At 42.2% G+C, this 18,676-nt stretch overlaps 1 protein-coding gene across 1 annotated transcript in view; it reads left to right on the plus strand.

Moving 5' to 3' along the window:
* POLA1 (DNA polymerase alpha 1, catalytic subunit) overlaps window positions 1-18,676 on the plus strand; it is a 2,011,520-nt gene that overhangs the window by 763,694 nt on the left and 1,229,150 nt on the right. The gene's annotated exons all lie outside the window — the stretch shown is intronic.

Consider the following 18,676-nt stretch of genomic DNA (forward strand, 5'->3'; position numbering starts at 1 on the left):
TCACCATGCAATTCAGTGGCGTTGTCGGAGATGTGTGTATATGTGTGTATATGAATTTAACCCTAAAATGACCCTTATGACCCTTATCTCCCTTTACCTCTACCCACACCTAAACATTTTATTTTAAGAATAAAAAACAAAGTATGCAAATGTGATGCATGGTAAATGATGCATGGAGAATGCAAAATACTATTTGGAAGTAGTTAAAGCCCCATTAATGCATTGGGGATTTGGACATCACTTTGGTCACACCTTGTGGAAATATACACTTCTATATAGTTTTTCTTTTACTCCCTCTTTTTTGGGGATACTAAAAAAAAAAATTATAATTTGGAGAACGGCATCAAAACGAGACATCCCTAAACTTCAGTACCCTGATGGAATGGAGGAAGAAAGCAGATCACCTCCTGAATTAGTAGTTGGGGAGTTATTTTCATTTCCACCCGGTGAGAAGGTCTCTGTAAAGAAGGGTGACATGAAATATGTCAGAAGGAGTTTAGTAGACAAATGAAAAGGAAGTACTCCTTTGATACTTCTGGGATGCCTAAATACCTGAACACATGGCATTATCGGCAGATATGGACTGCAAGGGGCATCTACATGGGGCACTGCCCTCGAATCTATGGTAGGTCTTGGAGACACATTTCTGACACGTCACAATCACCCTACAGGAGGACCGTCATCCGTGCTATGCCAGAGCTAGAATCTTTTCTCTGGACTGCAGCAAAGTTAACTGTGTTAGAGTGTCACTGCGAGGAATAAAGAGATAGTAGTTCATTAGGTCACAAAGGTTTTAAAAAAAAATAAAAAAAAATCTATTATTGTTCAGACACTCTTTTTAATTTTTTTATGTAATCCCCAAAACAAGAAAAGTTGCAAAAAACAAAAAAATTGGTTAAAACAAAAAATACAGACTGGGTCAAACATAGAAAAAAACAAGTTATGTCCATGTGTGTACCGAACTGTCAGCAGTTTGCAGTGTGTGGGGACAGGTCTTGCTTCCAGCTCCACCATGTAGTTGTTTACAGATCTGGCCTGTGGCCAGGCCCTACACCAAAGCCACCGGAAACTTGCCTTTTTATAGTTTATTCTTATTACTTTGGATACCTCAGTACTAGAAATAGCACAGGAGTACCAGGGTACCTCTCGTGGGCACACTTTGTCGCGCAATAGTACCAGTGAAAGCATTTTTGTTTTTCGGTTTTTTTTCCCCTTTGAGTTATATATACCGCAAACTTGACCCAAAGGTATCGGAGCGCTTTATATGAGCACCGTTTGCATAACATAAGGACACATTCAATTCTGTTAGGCACGGAGTGATTAAGTGATCCGACCAGAATCACAGGATGTTGAGCGGCGTTGCAGAGTCTTGAACCGGTTCCCCAGATTTGAGGTTCACTTCCCTAACTGTTAGGCCACATCCGCTCTCCTTTTATTTGTTGGGGCAGCGGTCCCTATGCCTAAACATGGTTCTCTTAGGGTGTGCTCACCCTGCCCTCTTATGTCCTTTAATTTTTTTTGTCTGGGTTCGTGGACCAAGTCTTAGTGTTTTGTAATGGCAGCAACATTTTCTACAGTGTTGCGACCTGCCAATCTGATTGTTTTGGCATTGTGACACTTAATTGGCTGACTGGAGAAAAAGCTCCCTCAACCAATAATGTTTAATTATTTTTTCGTTTTGGTACTGCTCGAGTTATGCTATACCAAACTGCATGAATAACCGTCCAGAAATATCTATCATATTCTGAGGCTTTACCCCCTCATGCCCAACCTGGGCCTTTATTTAAATGGTATTTCTTCAATCAGCAGAACAGATGTTCACCATATCGCAAAGAAACTTTTTCTGTGTAAAGTTCTAACTTTTTGCCAAATTTGGTGTAGTTCCGTTAAGCTGTAATTTCTGTATGGTAGAGCAAACTTTCCTACGGGAATTAACAATTGAAATCTCACTTTCACCCCACCCCTTCCTCTTTTGGCCCCGTTAGCTGGATCAACTTGAAACCTTCCATGAAGTAGCCAAGTAGATGCACATTTTTATTTGGTTAGGTGCAGACTCAGCAAATAATGCCAAAAGTATTAGCAAAACAAAAAAGCAATTCCCTATAGACACTTAAACAACTTACTGCGAATTAGTCCTGTGATGGATAAGACTGGAAAACTTACCTGTAATGTAATGACTCCAATATTTTAAAAAAACAGTCATTACTCCTGATATAACTCCCGTAATGAAAGGATAGCATGCCTAACCTAGTTGAGTTAACCAATTGTATTTTAAAGGTTCGTTCTTCATTGCATAAGAGTTTCCTGTACAAAAGGAAACATAAGTGCCGTATTAGAAGTACCAGGACCAACATGTGGCAAAATTGCTTGTACTGTACAAGGAGACCAATCTGTGTCACTGGGATGCTAAACATGTGATCACATTGCATAGTGAAGAACTGGCAGCTAGGTCAAGTGGACACTGTATTACAATAATAGTAGCTAAATCCTCACCTTGTGAGTCCTTCACATCTGGTTTCATAGTTGCATGAAATTCTGGTGTATAGACTATGTATGGTGCTGGAAGTTTTATGTAAGTTCTCCATTACACTTCACTCAAGGCTAGTTAAGCAGGTTATGATATGACATGGATGCAATTACAATGTTTATTGGGTGTATTTGGCTTAGTTGTGTAAGACTAGAGGTCAAGTGTTGAATGCATGTGCAGTGTTGGATCAACTGATTGGATTTGCTGCATGCCATGAGATTGTAAATGAGTGCATGGAATTGAATGAAGGCTACCATCAGTGAAGGCTGGGGCCACTCTTAAAGGACTCCATACCTAGCCTAAATTTTACATTTTTGAATTCCCCCACTGACTTTTGAATAACGTTACCAAGGGCTGGTCTTAGAGGCAGCGTAGCTTTGCTTTTTCTCATGCAGAAGAGGCCTACTTCTTCCTTCCACCACCCCAAACTCCAGAATGAGGAGTGTGGAGTGGAAAAGTCAGACGAGTGGAAGTAACTGTTCCTTCTGAGGATAACTTGAAACCAGAAAAACCTCTAGAGGAAAGAAGGGAGAGAAAGTACTAGAATCACTAGATTTTTAAGTCTTGGTTGAGTTGTTGGGATGAAAGTAGATCAAGTTTATGCATACGGAGCAATTAACTAAGTGGAGGAACACATAATAGTAAACCTAGTTTGGGCAATTTGAAGAAAGGGGATCTAAGAAGGACTAATTGCAGTGAAGAAATTCAGAGAGTAACTCCTTCTTTACAATTAGTTTATTAGTGTATTAATACCCCCCAGTGGCGAAGATCTCAGAGCAATTGTGATGTGGTTTACTAGATGCAGAGCCAAGGATAGCTGAGAGGGTGCCAGCAGAAACTTATAGCAGCCCTAGTGTGTAACTGTTTGCAATGGACTTCGGGAGCATAGCCCTTGCTAGCAGTCCAGGCTGCAATGCGAGAAGGCTTAATCTGAGCGCTGAGCCCGTAGTAAGACTTATGTTCACTGATGTGCTCTGACACTGTCAGGACAGGAAGGGGTAATGCATGTCATTGATAACAATTTAGGATACGCCATGTCTTTCACTGAGCATCATCATGGTACCAACAGATCTCTGCATTTACTGTTGTGAAACATGAGGCTACATACAAACATAAAGGCACCATTGAGTGTTGGGTATGTTTGATCCAGCGATTGTTTCAAAGACATGCAAAAAATATACACGACCACTGCATTTCCCCTAATTTTACAGCAGTGTGTATTTTATGGGACTATCCAGCCATTGCAGATGATGTAGCCCAAACCTGGAATCACTGTCCATGTGTGAATTTACCAAGGCAAAAAGAGTAATCCTGATCTGTTAGGCCTGATGAGGCTTTCCATGAATTTAAAGATTTCCTCTAGGATACCACCATGAAATACCTGACTCCGCCCAAGCCACAGAACTATCTATAGACACCAGCCCATGTGGACTGGGGGTTACCCTACTGTAAAAAAAAAAAAGCATAAAAGTAGTCCATAACTATAGCATTTGCAAGCTGAGGTCTCCGACATAACGAATCAAGACACACTCGGCTAGAGACGCTATTGCAATTAAGTGGTGGTACCTGGGGTTCCACTTGTATCCCAGTGGCTATTACTTTGGAGTTCTTACCTTTCCACTATTCCAAGGCAGGGTTCCTCATCCTCTTTATTGTGTTGAAAAGTGAGCACTCCAGCTGCAGTGTTGACCTCCGCGACAGCCTTTAATTCAAGTAACAAGTTGATTCTTTATCTCCTCTTCCAGGTCAATATCTTATGTTAAGAATGAGACTGGCTTGGATCCTTGGAGTTCATACGACTGGTCATTACGAGCAAATATTCAAATGTTTTGCCACACCAACGTTTTTGAAGTAACACAAAGACCATCGTCTTAATCTGCTGTCTGTGCAGACTCTGAAAATATCTGGAAATAGCTCTTAGAAGGCAATAAAAGACTCGGAAAACGAGACTACTTTCTGGCCCACTGTGGAAGGTGGTTATGGACTATGCTCCACAATAGAAGGAAAAAGCAAAAGCCTCTTTTCAATGGCACTAGTTCCATTTGTTCACCAACTAGCACGGCCGGAGCCACAAAACTTTGTACTGCAAGACTAAAAGAAAGTCTGGTTTCTGAGCTTAGATGCCAGGGTTGAAGACCTCAAGAACTGCACACTTCCCTGCCTCCTTTGTACCGAGAAATCCTAATCATAGAGTAAGAGTGTGGAGATATGTGAATATAAATTAGCATAGACCTTAGTACATCTCCAGATGACCAGCTCCTCATAGTAGTGGGTGGCCCCGTATGTAGTACTCTTGTGATTTCTCATAGAGGCCCTCATTTGAATATGTGCTGCCTAATCTGAAAGTTTTGCATGCAAAAGGATATCACGATTGATGGGACGGAGGTCCAAGAATACTTAATAAGCCTCAATTTAAAACACAAAATATTCATCTCCAGATGCAACTACGGTAATGGGAAAGTAGAACCCTTCATGAGGATGTAAAAAAATAAAAAATGTTGGAGTGAAAGAACAAATGCATACTGAATAAGCCATTCACTACTTATAGTGCACTTATCAAAGAACTCGCCCACCCTGCAGTCAGGTGGGTACCAGCCTCCTTGTTATCCGGGAGGACTATCAGAAACTCTGTACCATAATGGTCACCAGCAGCCACCACAGCTGAATCCTGCTCCAGCCAGAATGAGTCCACTCTGGAAGAGTTACCAAAGCAGCACCCACAGGAGTTGGTGATTACGTTATGGTCTGAGACCATCAATGTGGTGGTCAACTCTGTGTCTTATCCTTCAGAAGACTCATAAATCCACCAGTTCAATGGACTGAGCTAACTAGTTGCGATTGACAAATTCTCAAGCTAATAGCTAAAAGAGGCTGATCCAAAAAACCCAATAGTTCAAGGTGCAAGTCCCAAAGTACCACTTTAGGTATATTGTAAGCAATAGGTTTACTTGACAAGTATGCTGTCAAAGTAGAGTTTATTTTGCATAGTTAATGAAAGCCATTGCATTACAGTTTTAAAAACAGCATATGTGATATATTCTATTTTAAAAAGTGATTAGGTTCATTCAAACAAAGAACATCGATTTAAATATCCCCTCAAAATTGAGACTACATAAAAAGGATATCAACACGCTCAACTAAAGTGTAAGGCCGAACACTTAAAACCGTCTTCCTAACCTAAAATTGGTTGCTAAAATTCCAGCTATTTCGATGTCCTGATTCTAAGAATGTAAGAACTTGCAAACTCCAGTTGCTCCCCGAAACTTTCTCTGTGTTTTACTAAGGCCAGATTTATTTTTGCGGGCCCCTCATATAAAAAACAGTGTAATTCACTAGTGCAGGAACGTACACCCCTTAGGCCAACTTGTTAAGTAAGTGTCATATGCAAAGGAGAACTGTAACCATAAACTAACCTTGCCCCATCAATTTCCCACTAATGGAGACCGTTCCTTTCGGTTTTTAAAAAGCCATATCTGGTACATTCAATTGTACAAAGAGATTAAAATTAATTCAAACAAAATCACTTCGATTTAAGGATCCCTTCAGTGTAAACAAATGTAAAAAGGCATTTTCAACACCCTCATCTAGAAAGAAAAACAGAACTTTTAAAACCTTTTCACCACATGTCAGTTCTATGGTGATCCTGTTATTTGGATGTAATAATTATTGGAATTTGAGACCTCGCTACCCCCGCTTGCTCCTAGGTCCTTAGCCTGTATTTTACTAGGGCCTGGTTTATCTTCTTATGGGCCCTTTGCTAATATACCCAAGTACCCCTAGACCAGTTTGTGAAGTGTGAGTGTCGTGTGCAAAGGAGAATTGCGACTGTAACCTAACCTTGCCCCAACATATTCCCACCTATATGCTTTTGGGACAATTTAAATGTCGACCTCTTAACGCGGGCTTGTAAAGTGCGTCTGTGCCCCCTAAACTAGGGTTACAAGGTGCAGTGGGCACGTGCCACGGGTTCTAGTCAGTGTCCTGGCCAAGTCCCTCAAGTAGTTTTTAGGCGATTCCACTAATCGACCTTTTGAAGCGGGCAGTAAAATAAGCTGCCAACCCCGAGACCTAACAAATGAGGCGTATTGCAGCCGCTGATGATACAGGCTAGCCCATCGTCCCTGCTTTATTTGGCTTCACAAAGATGACAAACTATTGTATTTGATCGATCACCACGCCAACCTTTGCACTTTTAACACTTTTTTTTTTAATAGTAAGTATTTATTTTGTCATTTATTATGACTTGTACTGATGTCTGTGCCCAAGCCTGATGTAAAATGTCGAGTCCCTGCCGACGGTTGTGTGCGGCAGTCAATGAAAATGTGAATGTATTGTTTACACCAGAGTGCTAGTTCACGACCTGTGCCATTCGGAGGCGGTAGCTGGCTGCACGTGCACGTGCACTGCCGCCTTTCACGTCCGAGCTGGCGGGGTAGGTGCGGCGGCGTGACGACAAGACTGGATAATAGCCTTATTTTGATCTACAGACTGCCTATCGGCAACATGACTCTTTAGCCACAACATTTTTCACTTTGTTATACAAAAAAGTGACATCTTATTTAGGTTTGGAAAAGAAGCAAAAATAGTGTTGCCAACGAAAATATTTATGAAATATATAGCGATACTAATCGTGTCTGTTTCCTTTATTTTCACCGCCTCTTTTCCAAACACGAACGTCTGTATTTCAGGGTTTCTGGACATAGACTGATTGATAAGAAGGCAAGAGCTGTCATTCCTTTTAACACAGACCGCAAAATACCCTTCGTTTTTGTTCCGTGTGTTTTAATAGATTGCCATTAAAGCTTCATTGCCGAGAGAAATCTCGCGTTTGAGGACTCTCGCTGAGCAGAGCCTGGGAATTAAGAAGTCAGGAATCGGCGGCTGCATTGCCAGCGAGCCTTGTGTGACACACAATCTCCTGATTGGGGAGATCATTACTGCTATTATGACTCGACTTGTGTAGGAATTTTAAATTCCATCTGAATGTCAGTAATAACCCTCTTAGCCAATTATCCTGAATAAAATCACGAAGGCATTTTCTATAATAGGTGTTGAATTACTGAATAGATTTGCTAATTAAATACTCTTTGTTCTGCTGCAGTTGACATTACAGGGTAAGATCTTGAACAATTATTCTCAACAGCTGTACTTTGTTAAGGCAAAAATTAACCACAAAGTTTATTATTTTTTTCACATTTGTAGTTGGCAGATTTTTGAAATGTGCTTTAACAAAAAATCCATCATCCGGTTGATAATGAGAAGATAAATATGCAAGTGTTGCTGTGAAACCTGATCACTAAAGATTGTCTTAATGAATCGAGCAATGCTCAGTATCCGTGTGCTTTTTTTGATGTTGGCACTTGCAGATTACCCTTTTTCAATTTTGGTCAGCATTAGCATGGTCTATTTTCAGCCTAACCTGTCCGTGTACTTCCTAAAATTACTTAAATCTAGCCTTGTCTGCAGGGACCTTTTAAAGTATTTTCCTGGAAGGCCTTTCCTCCATCCCTTTCTTAATTGCCGGAGGAAGTTCACCTAGGAAAAATAGCAGTTTTCCAATAGTCTGCATTGAAAAAATTGGCAGCAGACAGTTTAGTGAGATTCTTAAAATTAATGGGCACTGTTTTGTATTTCTTTTGCACGAGTGACTAGTGTGCTCTGTGAAGTTGCTTCTACGTTTGTCGAGGCGTAGTTAACTTGTAAAAACACTGGGCTAGCTAAAAACTTGGCGTGCTATACATATATATGTGTGTATTGGGATTTCAGTTCCTATAGTCATTCACTTTTGTATTGTCCTCATTTCTTTTTTGAAGACCGTTTCTGTTAGAGACTTCTAACCACAGATTCCTCACGTTAGACTAGTCCAAAGACAGACTGGATCTGGAAAATCTTGTAGGCAAATGGAGGAGGTACTGGGGCTTGACACGTCCAGCATGCATGCCCCTAAGAAGGTTGGGTAGAAAGAAGGGTATGCAGTTTCTAACCGGATTGGGGGAAGTAGGGCGGGGGATCCAGGCGTCCGTAGAAGAGAATAGGCGGAATTTTATTTTTTGTTGTTGTTTTTTTTTTAACTAAGTGGGCCCCAGTGGTGTAAGAGCTCCCACCAGTTGTAGCTGGGAATTGTAATGTTCCCCTTTCAGCATTGCTGATTTCAGCCAGGCGGCACATCCATTAGCAGTCAACGGAGAGCTGATGGTAAATGAGGTGCATACCCTTGAAGAGTGTTGGTGTTCTCCGGCCCTTGATTCGGGTTTGCGGAGTAAGTTAACCTAACGGCAGGGACAGTCATGCTACAGGTTGTGTGTGGTTGACCTGCTGGAGCTAGGTTAGATTGTCGACTTGGCCGGGTGACAGGTCGGCACAAGAAGGATCGGCTAGCTGGTCAGGGCACAGGCAATGAGCTGGGAACATAGAGGGGTGGTGAATGCTCAGTTGGTGCTGCCGGATAATCTTGGGCAGTACCTCTACGTGCTGGCAAATGGGGTTGTTTCACTCCACGCTCGTATTGACGTTGTGGTGTCTATATAAGCCCTACCTTGGTGATCAGATATCAGTTCCTTTCTTTCCGCGCCAACAGGCCAAATCTGGAGAGCTACCGCATCCGTTTTTGATCGCTTTAATGAATTCTTTTTTTTTTTTTAACCTTTTGTGAAGAGTTTGTTCCCAGTGTGCTTAAGGCATGTCTCCCAACAATCCCACAGGATTTAAACCATTTAGAGAATGTCCACACATGGATATTCCATGACCCCAAGGCCTGCGTCAACTGCAAGTTCATGAATCCGAAGGTGATTTGTGACCAGGCTTTGAAGCTCCTGGAGGCAAGACAGAAGGCTCTGCATCATTCCCTTTTCCACAGGGGATCGCAACAGTGTTCTTGGAGCTGTTCCTGCAGATGACTCTTCACGGTCCAAGACCTCATCCTCCAAGTTGGGTAAGTCTAAGAAGCACAAGAAGTCTTCAAAGCGTTGTTCAGCTTCTCCTTCCAAATGCCATGCCTGGAGACTCTGCTCCTGCACAACACCTGCGGAGGTGCAGTTCAGGCCCACTCCAAGCTACCCGCGAGTTCCCTGGAGCCAGAGTACTGCCCTGCCAGCGTAAGGAATTGTAGGACGCCATACAGACCTTCTTTGGGCCACCGATTCCATCTGGAGTGTCTTCGGGCCCCATAGAGCCAAGAGGTGCCCCTGCCGAGTTACTGCCTATTGGTTAGCCCCCAAAACCATCTGGCCTTCTGGACCTGCCCCTGGGTCCGGACAGACAGCTTCATAGGTGCCTTCTTACCCCCCCAGCTCTTTCTATTCCGGTACTGTCCCTGATTTCACTTGCTCTGCTCAATGTCTATGCCTCAAGTCCACCTCTGCCCCCTGTTTCTAGGTCGACCCCCTTGCCTATCGGTGTAGCGCACAAGGCTACCAACCTGTCCAGCACCTCTTCACCCGGACACGCCAGGGAAAGTAAACTCGAACTGTAGGTGGTACTTTGAACCATGGCCCCCTAGCACCTTAAGTCTTAAAAGAGACCCCCAGAATCAGTGAGTGTGCAAGTACCTGTGTGCACTATAGGTTTTTTTCTCAATAGGAAAGCATTAATGCATAAAAACACATTTGTGTTACATTTTATTTACCTGTGGAAATTAATATCTTGAAAAGTACTTCCTCAATCACAAAGTTCTTGGTGGTAAAATATAAATGTTGGACTTGGCCCTTTTTGGATAAAGTTCCCTAAACTTTTTGCTTTCCCCCTAGACTTTTTTTCTGACATTGTGTTGCCAACTTACATGCTTTGGGCACTTTGCCACTGCTGATCTGTATCAAAGTGCAAGTGCTCCCTGTGTAAAGTGTAATGGTAATTGGTTGTCCATGATTGGTAGTAAAGTGCACTATACATGTATATATAATCTACTGGCGGTCGCCAGTAGATAGTTATAGTTAGGACCGTGTTTCCATAGGAAATCCGCAACATTCTATTTGGAATAACTTTTGGCGCCGGTTGACGAATCCTCACAAATTTTTTAAAACTAATGGGGCGCTACGCTCCGCTCCTACCCTGAAAGTCTCGGGGGGGATTCGTCAAGCGGGGGCTGAGAAAAAAGGGGGGTCCCAAAACGCGTTTTCCCCATGCATTTTCCCAGAGGACCTTTAGTCCGAGCTACAGCCCGAACGACAGAATTACTTGAAATTGGGCAGAGAGGTAGTCCTCAGGTCAGGGATGTGCCTTTTGCAGGTCTGGTGTAAATCTGTTCAGTAGGTCCTGAGAAAATAGCATTTAAATCAATATATATATCTGTAAGCGCGCTCCGTGCGCTTACGGTAAGCTTACCGTACGCGTACGGTGCCGTGCGCGAGCTCAATTCTGATTGGTGGTTACATGACTGTAAACATTCGAATCGGTCGAAATCAGAAAGTATCGGCCGCCATTTTCTGTCTCTCGCACTGAAAAACAAAGGTTGATAACATGAAAAGGGGGCAACGAAGAGAGTTGCAGACCCCCTAGCGTTCGTCAGGGGGTTCACGAAGGACCAAAAAGTATGAAAAATAAATGTAATAATTAAAAAAAAAAAATCGCGGAGTGCGCGTACAATCACATTTAATATATAAATCTAAGGACCCCCAAGGGAGAAAAAAAAATTGATATTTTGTAAAAAATGGCGAGGCGAGCGCGGTACGAAATGCGCAATGTGGGCGCTCTGTGCGCGAAGCGCACCGAGTGCCCACAGCGCGCGCACGGTGCGCGAAGCGCACCGTGCTCGCAAAAATTAAAAATAAATACATTACTTAGCATTTAAAAAACCGTACAAATTCACTGAAAAAACCATAGGTTTCACACACGTTATAGTTAGGAATTGGCATTTAAAAAACCTTGCAAATTCACTTAAAAACCATAGGTTTCACACAAGTTATAGTTAGCTGTACATTTCACTCGTAAAAAACCAATGAAATTCCACGTTATAGTTAGATCAGGTAACTATAACTTGCGCGACCGCAATGCACAATGTGTCATTTCAGATGTCATCATTGATGTCATGAGTGATGTCACTGACCATGTCATAATTGATGTAATGTGACGTCATCAGCAGTGCATTGCAGGGGCGCAAGTTATAGTTACCTGATCTAACTATAACGTGGAATTTCATTGGTTTTTTACGAGTGAAATGTACAGCTAACTATAACTTGTGTGAAACCTATGGTTTTTTAAGTGAATATATATATATATATATATATATATATTCACTGAAAAAACCATAGGTTTCACACATGTTATAGTTAGCGGAAATTTTACTGATAAAAAACCAATGAAATTCCCCCGTTATAGTTAGTGCAGGCAACTATAACTCACGCGACCGCAATCCTCTGCTGATGCTAATACTGTATTTAGACACTTATTTGCCCATGTCTTCTTCCATACATTTTTAGCTATACATATATTACAAATATTTTTTTTTCATAAAGACACATATGTCATCAGCAGAAGATTGCGGTCGCGTGAGTTATAGTTGCCTGCACTAACTATAACGGGGGAATTTCATTGGTTTTTTATCAGTAAAATTTCCGCTAACTATAACATGTGTGAAACCTATGGTTTTTTCAGTGAATTTGCAAGGTTTTTTAAATGCTAATTCCTAACTATAACGTGTGTGAAACCTATGGTTTTTTCAGTGAATTTGTACGGTTTTTTAAATGCTAAGTTACTTTACGCCATTCGTGGCGTGCGCGCCCACTTAACGCAGTTCGTTCCGTGCGCGCACGGTGCGCTTCGCGCACGGTGCGCTTCGCGCACCGTGCGCGCACAGTGAGCACGCGGTGCGCTTCGCGCACCGCGCGCCCACTTTACGCAGTTAGTGCTGTGCACGCACGGTGGGCACGCGGTGCGATGACAAAGCAAGAAAGCACGTCAACAAATCTGTTTCTGCTTTCCTCCGTGACTATGGTATGGGTGCCATTTACCACAACAACTTGCGTTATGACATGCAAGACATTTATAGAGGAGATGGTGTGCACTTCAATGATGAAGGGAACAGAGTCTTCCTCTTGAACCTTAGACTCTGCATCGGTACTTACTTGTAGGTACCACTAAAAAATCATTTCATAAACACAACGGCTCTTTTTAGAGCCCCCTAATATCTAAACACTTAAATCTGATTTTCATTTTTTTTTTTTTTTTTCTACCGTACGCTTACCGTAAGCTTACCGTACGCGTACCCCGTGATTTTTTTTAAAATCAATAAATGTTTTTTTTGTACTTTTCTGTCCTTCTTTGACCCCCTTACAATTGTTAGGGGGTCTGTAACTCTCCTCATTGCCCCCTTTCCTTGTTTTCACTCTTTTTTTTCAGAGTGAAATACACAAAATGGCGGCCGCCGCTTCCTGGTTTCGGCCGATTCGAATGTTTACTAAGATCTAAGAGCCAATCAGAATCGCGCTCGCGCACGCCACCGTACGCTTACCGTAAGCGTACGGTAAGCGTACCGTAAGCTGGCTCAGATATATATATTGATTTAAAGGCTATTTTCTCAAAATCAACTGAACTGATTTACACCAAACCTACAAAAGGCACTTCCTTGACCTACGGACTACCTCTCTGCCAAATTTCTAGTAATTCTGTTCAGCCGTTCGGGCTGTAGCCCTGTCTAAAGGTCCTATGGAAAAATGCATGGGAAAAACGCGTTTTGGGACCCCCCTTTTATCTCAGCCCCCGCTTGACGGATCCCCCCGAGACTTTCAGGGTAGGAGCGGAGCGTAGCGCCCCACCTATTTTGAGAAATTCGCGAGGATTCGTCGACCGGCGCCAAAGTTATTCAAAATAGAATGTTGAGGTTTTCCTATGGAAACGTGGTCCTAACTATAACTACCTACTGGCGACCGCCAGTAGGTAATATATATAAATATATATGTATGTATGTGGATGGCTCTGTGCTAATCCTACGCTTAAAGACTTTGATAGAAAAGCAGACATTTGAGGTGAGCAAATTTAGTGTCATTGGTGTTGAGGGTGCTCTATACAAGAGCTTCTTTCCACCTAAACTTCAGAACTACCCTGAGTTCTCTGCTTCTTTTTTGCAAAAATTGTCTCTAAGTTTGAAAGGGCATTTTTTTTACTTATACTGGGTGCTTCCTTGTGTTTGGACAACGCTATACCTCTCTGAAGAGCTCTAATGAGAGCAAAATACGTGTCATGGGTTGCTTTAATTCATTTTCAGGTTGGATTGGTTGGTAATTTACTAATCCAAAGCTGTAATACTGTGGCTGGAGTGGTAAAAGGCTTTTGTCATTTTACAGCTCAGTATGGATTACACTGTGCTAATCTTACGCTTAAAAGTCTTGCTGTAGAAATAGCAAAGGTCTTTGTCACTTTCTATCTCGGCATGGATGGCACTGTGCTGATCCTACGCTTAAAGTCTTTGATAGAAAAGCAGACATTTGAGGTGAACACATTTAGGGTGTCACTGGTGTTGAGGGTGCTCTATATAGGAGCTGCTTTCCACCTAAACTTGAGAAATACCAGAGTTCTCTGCTTTGTGTCTGTGTGTGTGTATGTATATGTATATATATATATATATATATATATATATATATATATATATATATATATTTTATCTACTGGCGGTCGCCAGTAGATAGTTATAGTTAGGATCGTGTTTCCATAGGAAATCCGCAACATTCTATTTGGAATAACTTTGGCGCCGATTGACGAATCCTCGCAAAATTTTCAAAATAGGTGGGGCGCTCCGCTCCGCTCCTTCCCTGAAAGTCTCGGGGGGGATTAGTCAAGCGGGGGCTGAGAAAAAGGGGGGGGTCCCAAAACACGTTTTCCCCATGCATTTTTCCATAGGACCTTTAGTCCAAGCTACAGCCCGAACGGCTGAACAGAATTACTTGAAATTTGGCAGAGAGGTAGTCCTCAGATCAGGGATGTGCCTTTTGCAGGTCTGGTGTAAATCTGTTCAGTATTTCCTGAGAAAATAGCATTTAAAAGCATATATATATCTGTAAGCGCGCACCGTGCGCGTACGGTAAAACTTACCGTACGCGCACGCTGCCGTGCGTGATTCTGATTTGTTGTTAGATCTTAGTAAACATTCGAATCGGTCGAAACCAGGAAGTGTCGGCCGCCATTTTGTCTCTCGCAGTCTGAGGGGGTGAAAAACAAAGGTGGAGAACGTGAAAAGGGGGCAGGGTGGACAGTTCCTGACCCCCTAGCCTCTGTCAGAGGGTCCCAGAAGGACCCCCAAGGGCCAAAATTTCCTTTAATTTTTTTGCAAAAAATCGCGGAGTACGCGTAGCGTGCGCGTACGGTAGAAACGGAAAAATTCCGCGAACTGCGTAACGTGGGCGTGCGATGCGCGAAGCGCACCATGCGCGTACGGTACGCGCACGGTGAAAAACCTTAAAAAAATACATAACTTAGCATTTAAAAAGCCGTACAAATTCACTGAAAAAACCACAGGTTTCACACACGTTATAGTTAGGAATTAGCATTTAAAATACCTTGCAAATTCACTTAAAAAACCATAGGTTTCACACATGTTATAGTTAGCTGGACATTTAACTCGTGAAAAACCATTGAAATTCCCCCGTTATAGTTAGTGCAGGCAACTATAACTCACGCGACCGCAATCCTCTGCTGATGACGTCAGATATTACATCACTGATGACATGTGTCTTTCTGAAAAAAAATATTTGTAATATATGTATAGCTAAAAATTAATGGAAGAAGACATGGGCAAATAAGTGTCTAAATACAGTATTAGCATCAGCAGAGGATTGCGGTCGCGTGAGTTATAGTTGCCTGCACTAACTATAACGGGGGAATTTCAATGGTTTTTCACGAGTGTAATGTCCAGCTAACTATAACATGTGTGAAACCTATGGTTTTTTCAGTGAATATATGTATGTGTGTGTGTGTATGTGTATGTGTGTGTGTGTGTGTGTATGTGTGTGTGTGTGTATATATATGTGTGTGTATGTGTGCGTATATGTGTGTGTGTATGTATATATGTGTGTGTGTGTGTGCGCACAATCTTGCTCTTACACAAGGGAAAATTGGGGTGCATGTTTGAGACAGTTAAATTAGTTAACAATATAATCATGCAGGAGACCAGCATTTTTCAGACGAAGAGTACATTAATAACAAAGGTGGCACTGGTGGGTGGTCTGAAAAAAATTAATATTTAACGGACCTTGGAAATAGTAATGTAAGGAGAAAACAGTGTCACGGCATAACTGGTGGCGACAGAAAAGTGTAAATATCCGGAAAGGGATGGGGGCCATAGCATAGATTAGGCAAGGTTTAATCGGGGGGGGGGGGGGGCTTTGTAGGAGTTGGCGAAAGTAGCTGATTGACTGGACTTGGAGTCCCTCATTGCCAGTCAAGTTATATTGTTCGTCTTGCACCCCTACTCTGCCAGTGTTTTCTTTGAGATAATTCATATGCAAGAAATATTCGTTTTGAGTTAGCTGGTTGGGGATTTCCAGTTGGCGTACTACCAAACCTGCCTTAACGTGCGACTGTGAATGAGGGGCGTAGTAAAGTGCAGGAATAAATTGCCAATGGTGTATGCTTACCTCTGCTCAGACTAATTATTGAAAGAAAGGATTAGCACTGAAAAAGATACGACCTAAAATGGATCAGTACGGATGCTTTCATTAATAGAGCAGTATAAGGCCGTATCCAAGTGCTGTCTGTAGGAGGGCAGCACATTGTCGTGACATTGAGGTTTACTTTAAGTGTTTTCCTAAACGGCACAGTGAAATGTGTGTATGATTTGTGTGACTGCTTTATGATTGTTCAGTGCTTTTGCTGCGAGTGATTCATATTTGGAAATGACTCGCCAAGTCGCCCATTATAGGAACGCTGAGCTGTTATGTGTAAATGTGCTGGGCTTTGCATTCATACTTTTTTTTAAAACATCTTTTCTATTCCTTCACGTTGCCTTTAACGTGACACACATTCGGTAGATGCATGCTGTTGTCAGTGAAAGTAGTTTAGTGCACACGTGAGGTAGTAATAGCCGTAAAACCATAGAAATAATTTGGTGATTAGAAAATCTCGATTTATCGTAATCTTGATTTAGTAACAGACACCAGAAATATTTGGACTAATAATTAAAAAATATCGGGGCTTACGAGAGCCCTGAAGGACATTGTCACTTAAGTACGTTTTGTTGTGAAAGAACTGAGATAGTTTACGAAGCTAGGTTAACAAATGTAAGGCTCTGTCTTCTTTGCACATGATATAATATTCCAATTTGTTTTTACCACCCCTTGTTGATGCAAGTACTGTAATAAAGTTCTCTGGGCAACAACCTTGATCTTTTGGCCTTTTGGATGATTTATACGACCACAACCCTACCCACTTTAAACGCTATTTGTCATGTGCACAAGGGCGTAGCTTAATGGGGGCAGGATGTATCTGGTGTTCGGAAAGGCCGAGATGAAGAGCGTTGGACTAGTCCAGATAGTTGGTGTATGGTGCACACTTATTTAAGTGATGCACCTTGCACTAATCCAGGCAACACTTATGATGATTTCAGTGTTCTCTATAACCATAGCAAGCTCTCAGTGGGAGCTGTGCAGAGCAGCCTTCAGGCTTATCTTTAAGGAGTGTTAAGCAGCTGTTTGAACAGTTTGAATATTATAGTATAGGTTAAATGAAAAACAACCACACAGTATTTATATAAATATACTTCTATTTATTACACAACACTCACACATTGGTATATCTCCTACCCAGTGATATCAACACCATAAAAAAAATACTTCAATTGCAATATGGTAAGTAGCACACAATACAGTGGACTCCAGGGGGATACCAAACCATATATGAAGAAAGTGGAATGCAAACTAGGACAGGACTTGGACCAGAAGGCCCAGAGGAGCTGGGGACACAAGAAACCACCCAAGTTAAGTACCCAGGAACCCCACGGAAGCTGTGTGCTAGTGGCAAAACAGCTGCGTGATTAATGGAAGTCAATGGAGAAGTCACAGTTGCACTTTTGCAGAAGAGGTACCCTTCCCTGAGGACCCCGAAGAATTCCCTTGGAGGATGGAAGATTGGAGAACCACCCCTCCATGGCTGCCCTGGGAATCATGTTACCTACACCAGGTAAGCTAGGTGCATAGGAGTGAAGACGTTGGAAACCTCGGTAGATGACAGTGGAAGACTTGAAGTCAGGTACCTCTGGAGAAGCAGTTGAAAAAGTCTGATGGAATCCAAGGGTGGATTCTGGAAGTGAAGAACCTGCAAGCAGAGGGGACAGAATCCATGCTACTCAGGAGCAATGTTCCCTCTAATTATTTTCCTCTGTGTGCGGCAGTGTAGGGTCTGTGTGCGCTGCAGTCATGGCTATGTGCGCCACGAACCACACCACGCGTGTGTGCAGAGCCAAATATCACTACAAACGTTTGCTTAAAACCCTAGCAGCCCAGCTCTGTTAAGAGACATTTTATTCCTCTGTCTGATGTAACATTTCCTATACATTGATTTACACACTATGATTCAGTATCTCTGTGTAATGTGTATTCGATGTAAAGTGCTTAACACCTTACACTGGTATGAGTGGCACTATTAAACAAAATAAATATGAAAGAGAGAGGGGTTATGGAGACTTGAGGGTCACTGTTAAAGGTTGGTAATGAGAGTATCCATGGCGGAGGTGGTCATTGGGGCGCCAACAAACATTGTCACACCAGGCGCCACCAGCACTAAAGCCAGCCCTGTTCAAATGGCACTAATAATTACAGTGAAATTATGAAAACATCCCACATTGCAATTTAAAACCTTGGCAGCTATGTTGCTGCATTTCTTTTCTTAATACGGTTGGGCTGCGGGGGGATTGTGTGCATTTGTTAAGGTTTTCGTGTTAATTGCAGCTCATGATGGCTGCTGCGATTAACATGAAAACTTTACCAAATGCACAGGGACATCTTAAGGATTTTGAGTGCCAGGGCCAAACTTATTTCCGGGGCCCCTGATTAGAACAGCTTTGGATTTATGATTCAATTTCAGCTTTTTCATGTCCTTTTTGGCCAGGTCACCCACACTGCAGAGGCACACTGGTCCAAATTCTAAATGTGCTTCCATGTAATATTCAGGGATAGTGGTATGTGTTTTCAAAATTGTAACATAGCCTAAACGAAAAGGAGAGGAGAA

Source organism: Triturus cristatus, chromosome 8 (genome assembly GCF_964204655.1).
Source record: "Triturus cristatus chromosome 8, aTriCri1.1, whole genome shotgun sequence".
Taxonomy (NCBI): Eukaryota; Metazoa; Chordata; class Amphibia; order Caudata; family Salamandridae; genus Triturus; species Triturus cristatus.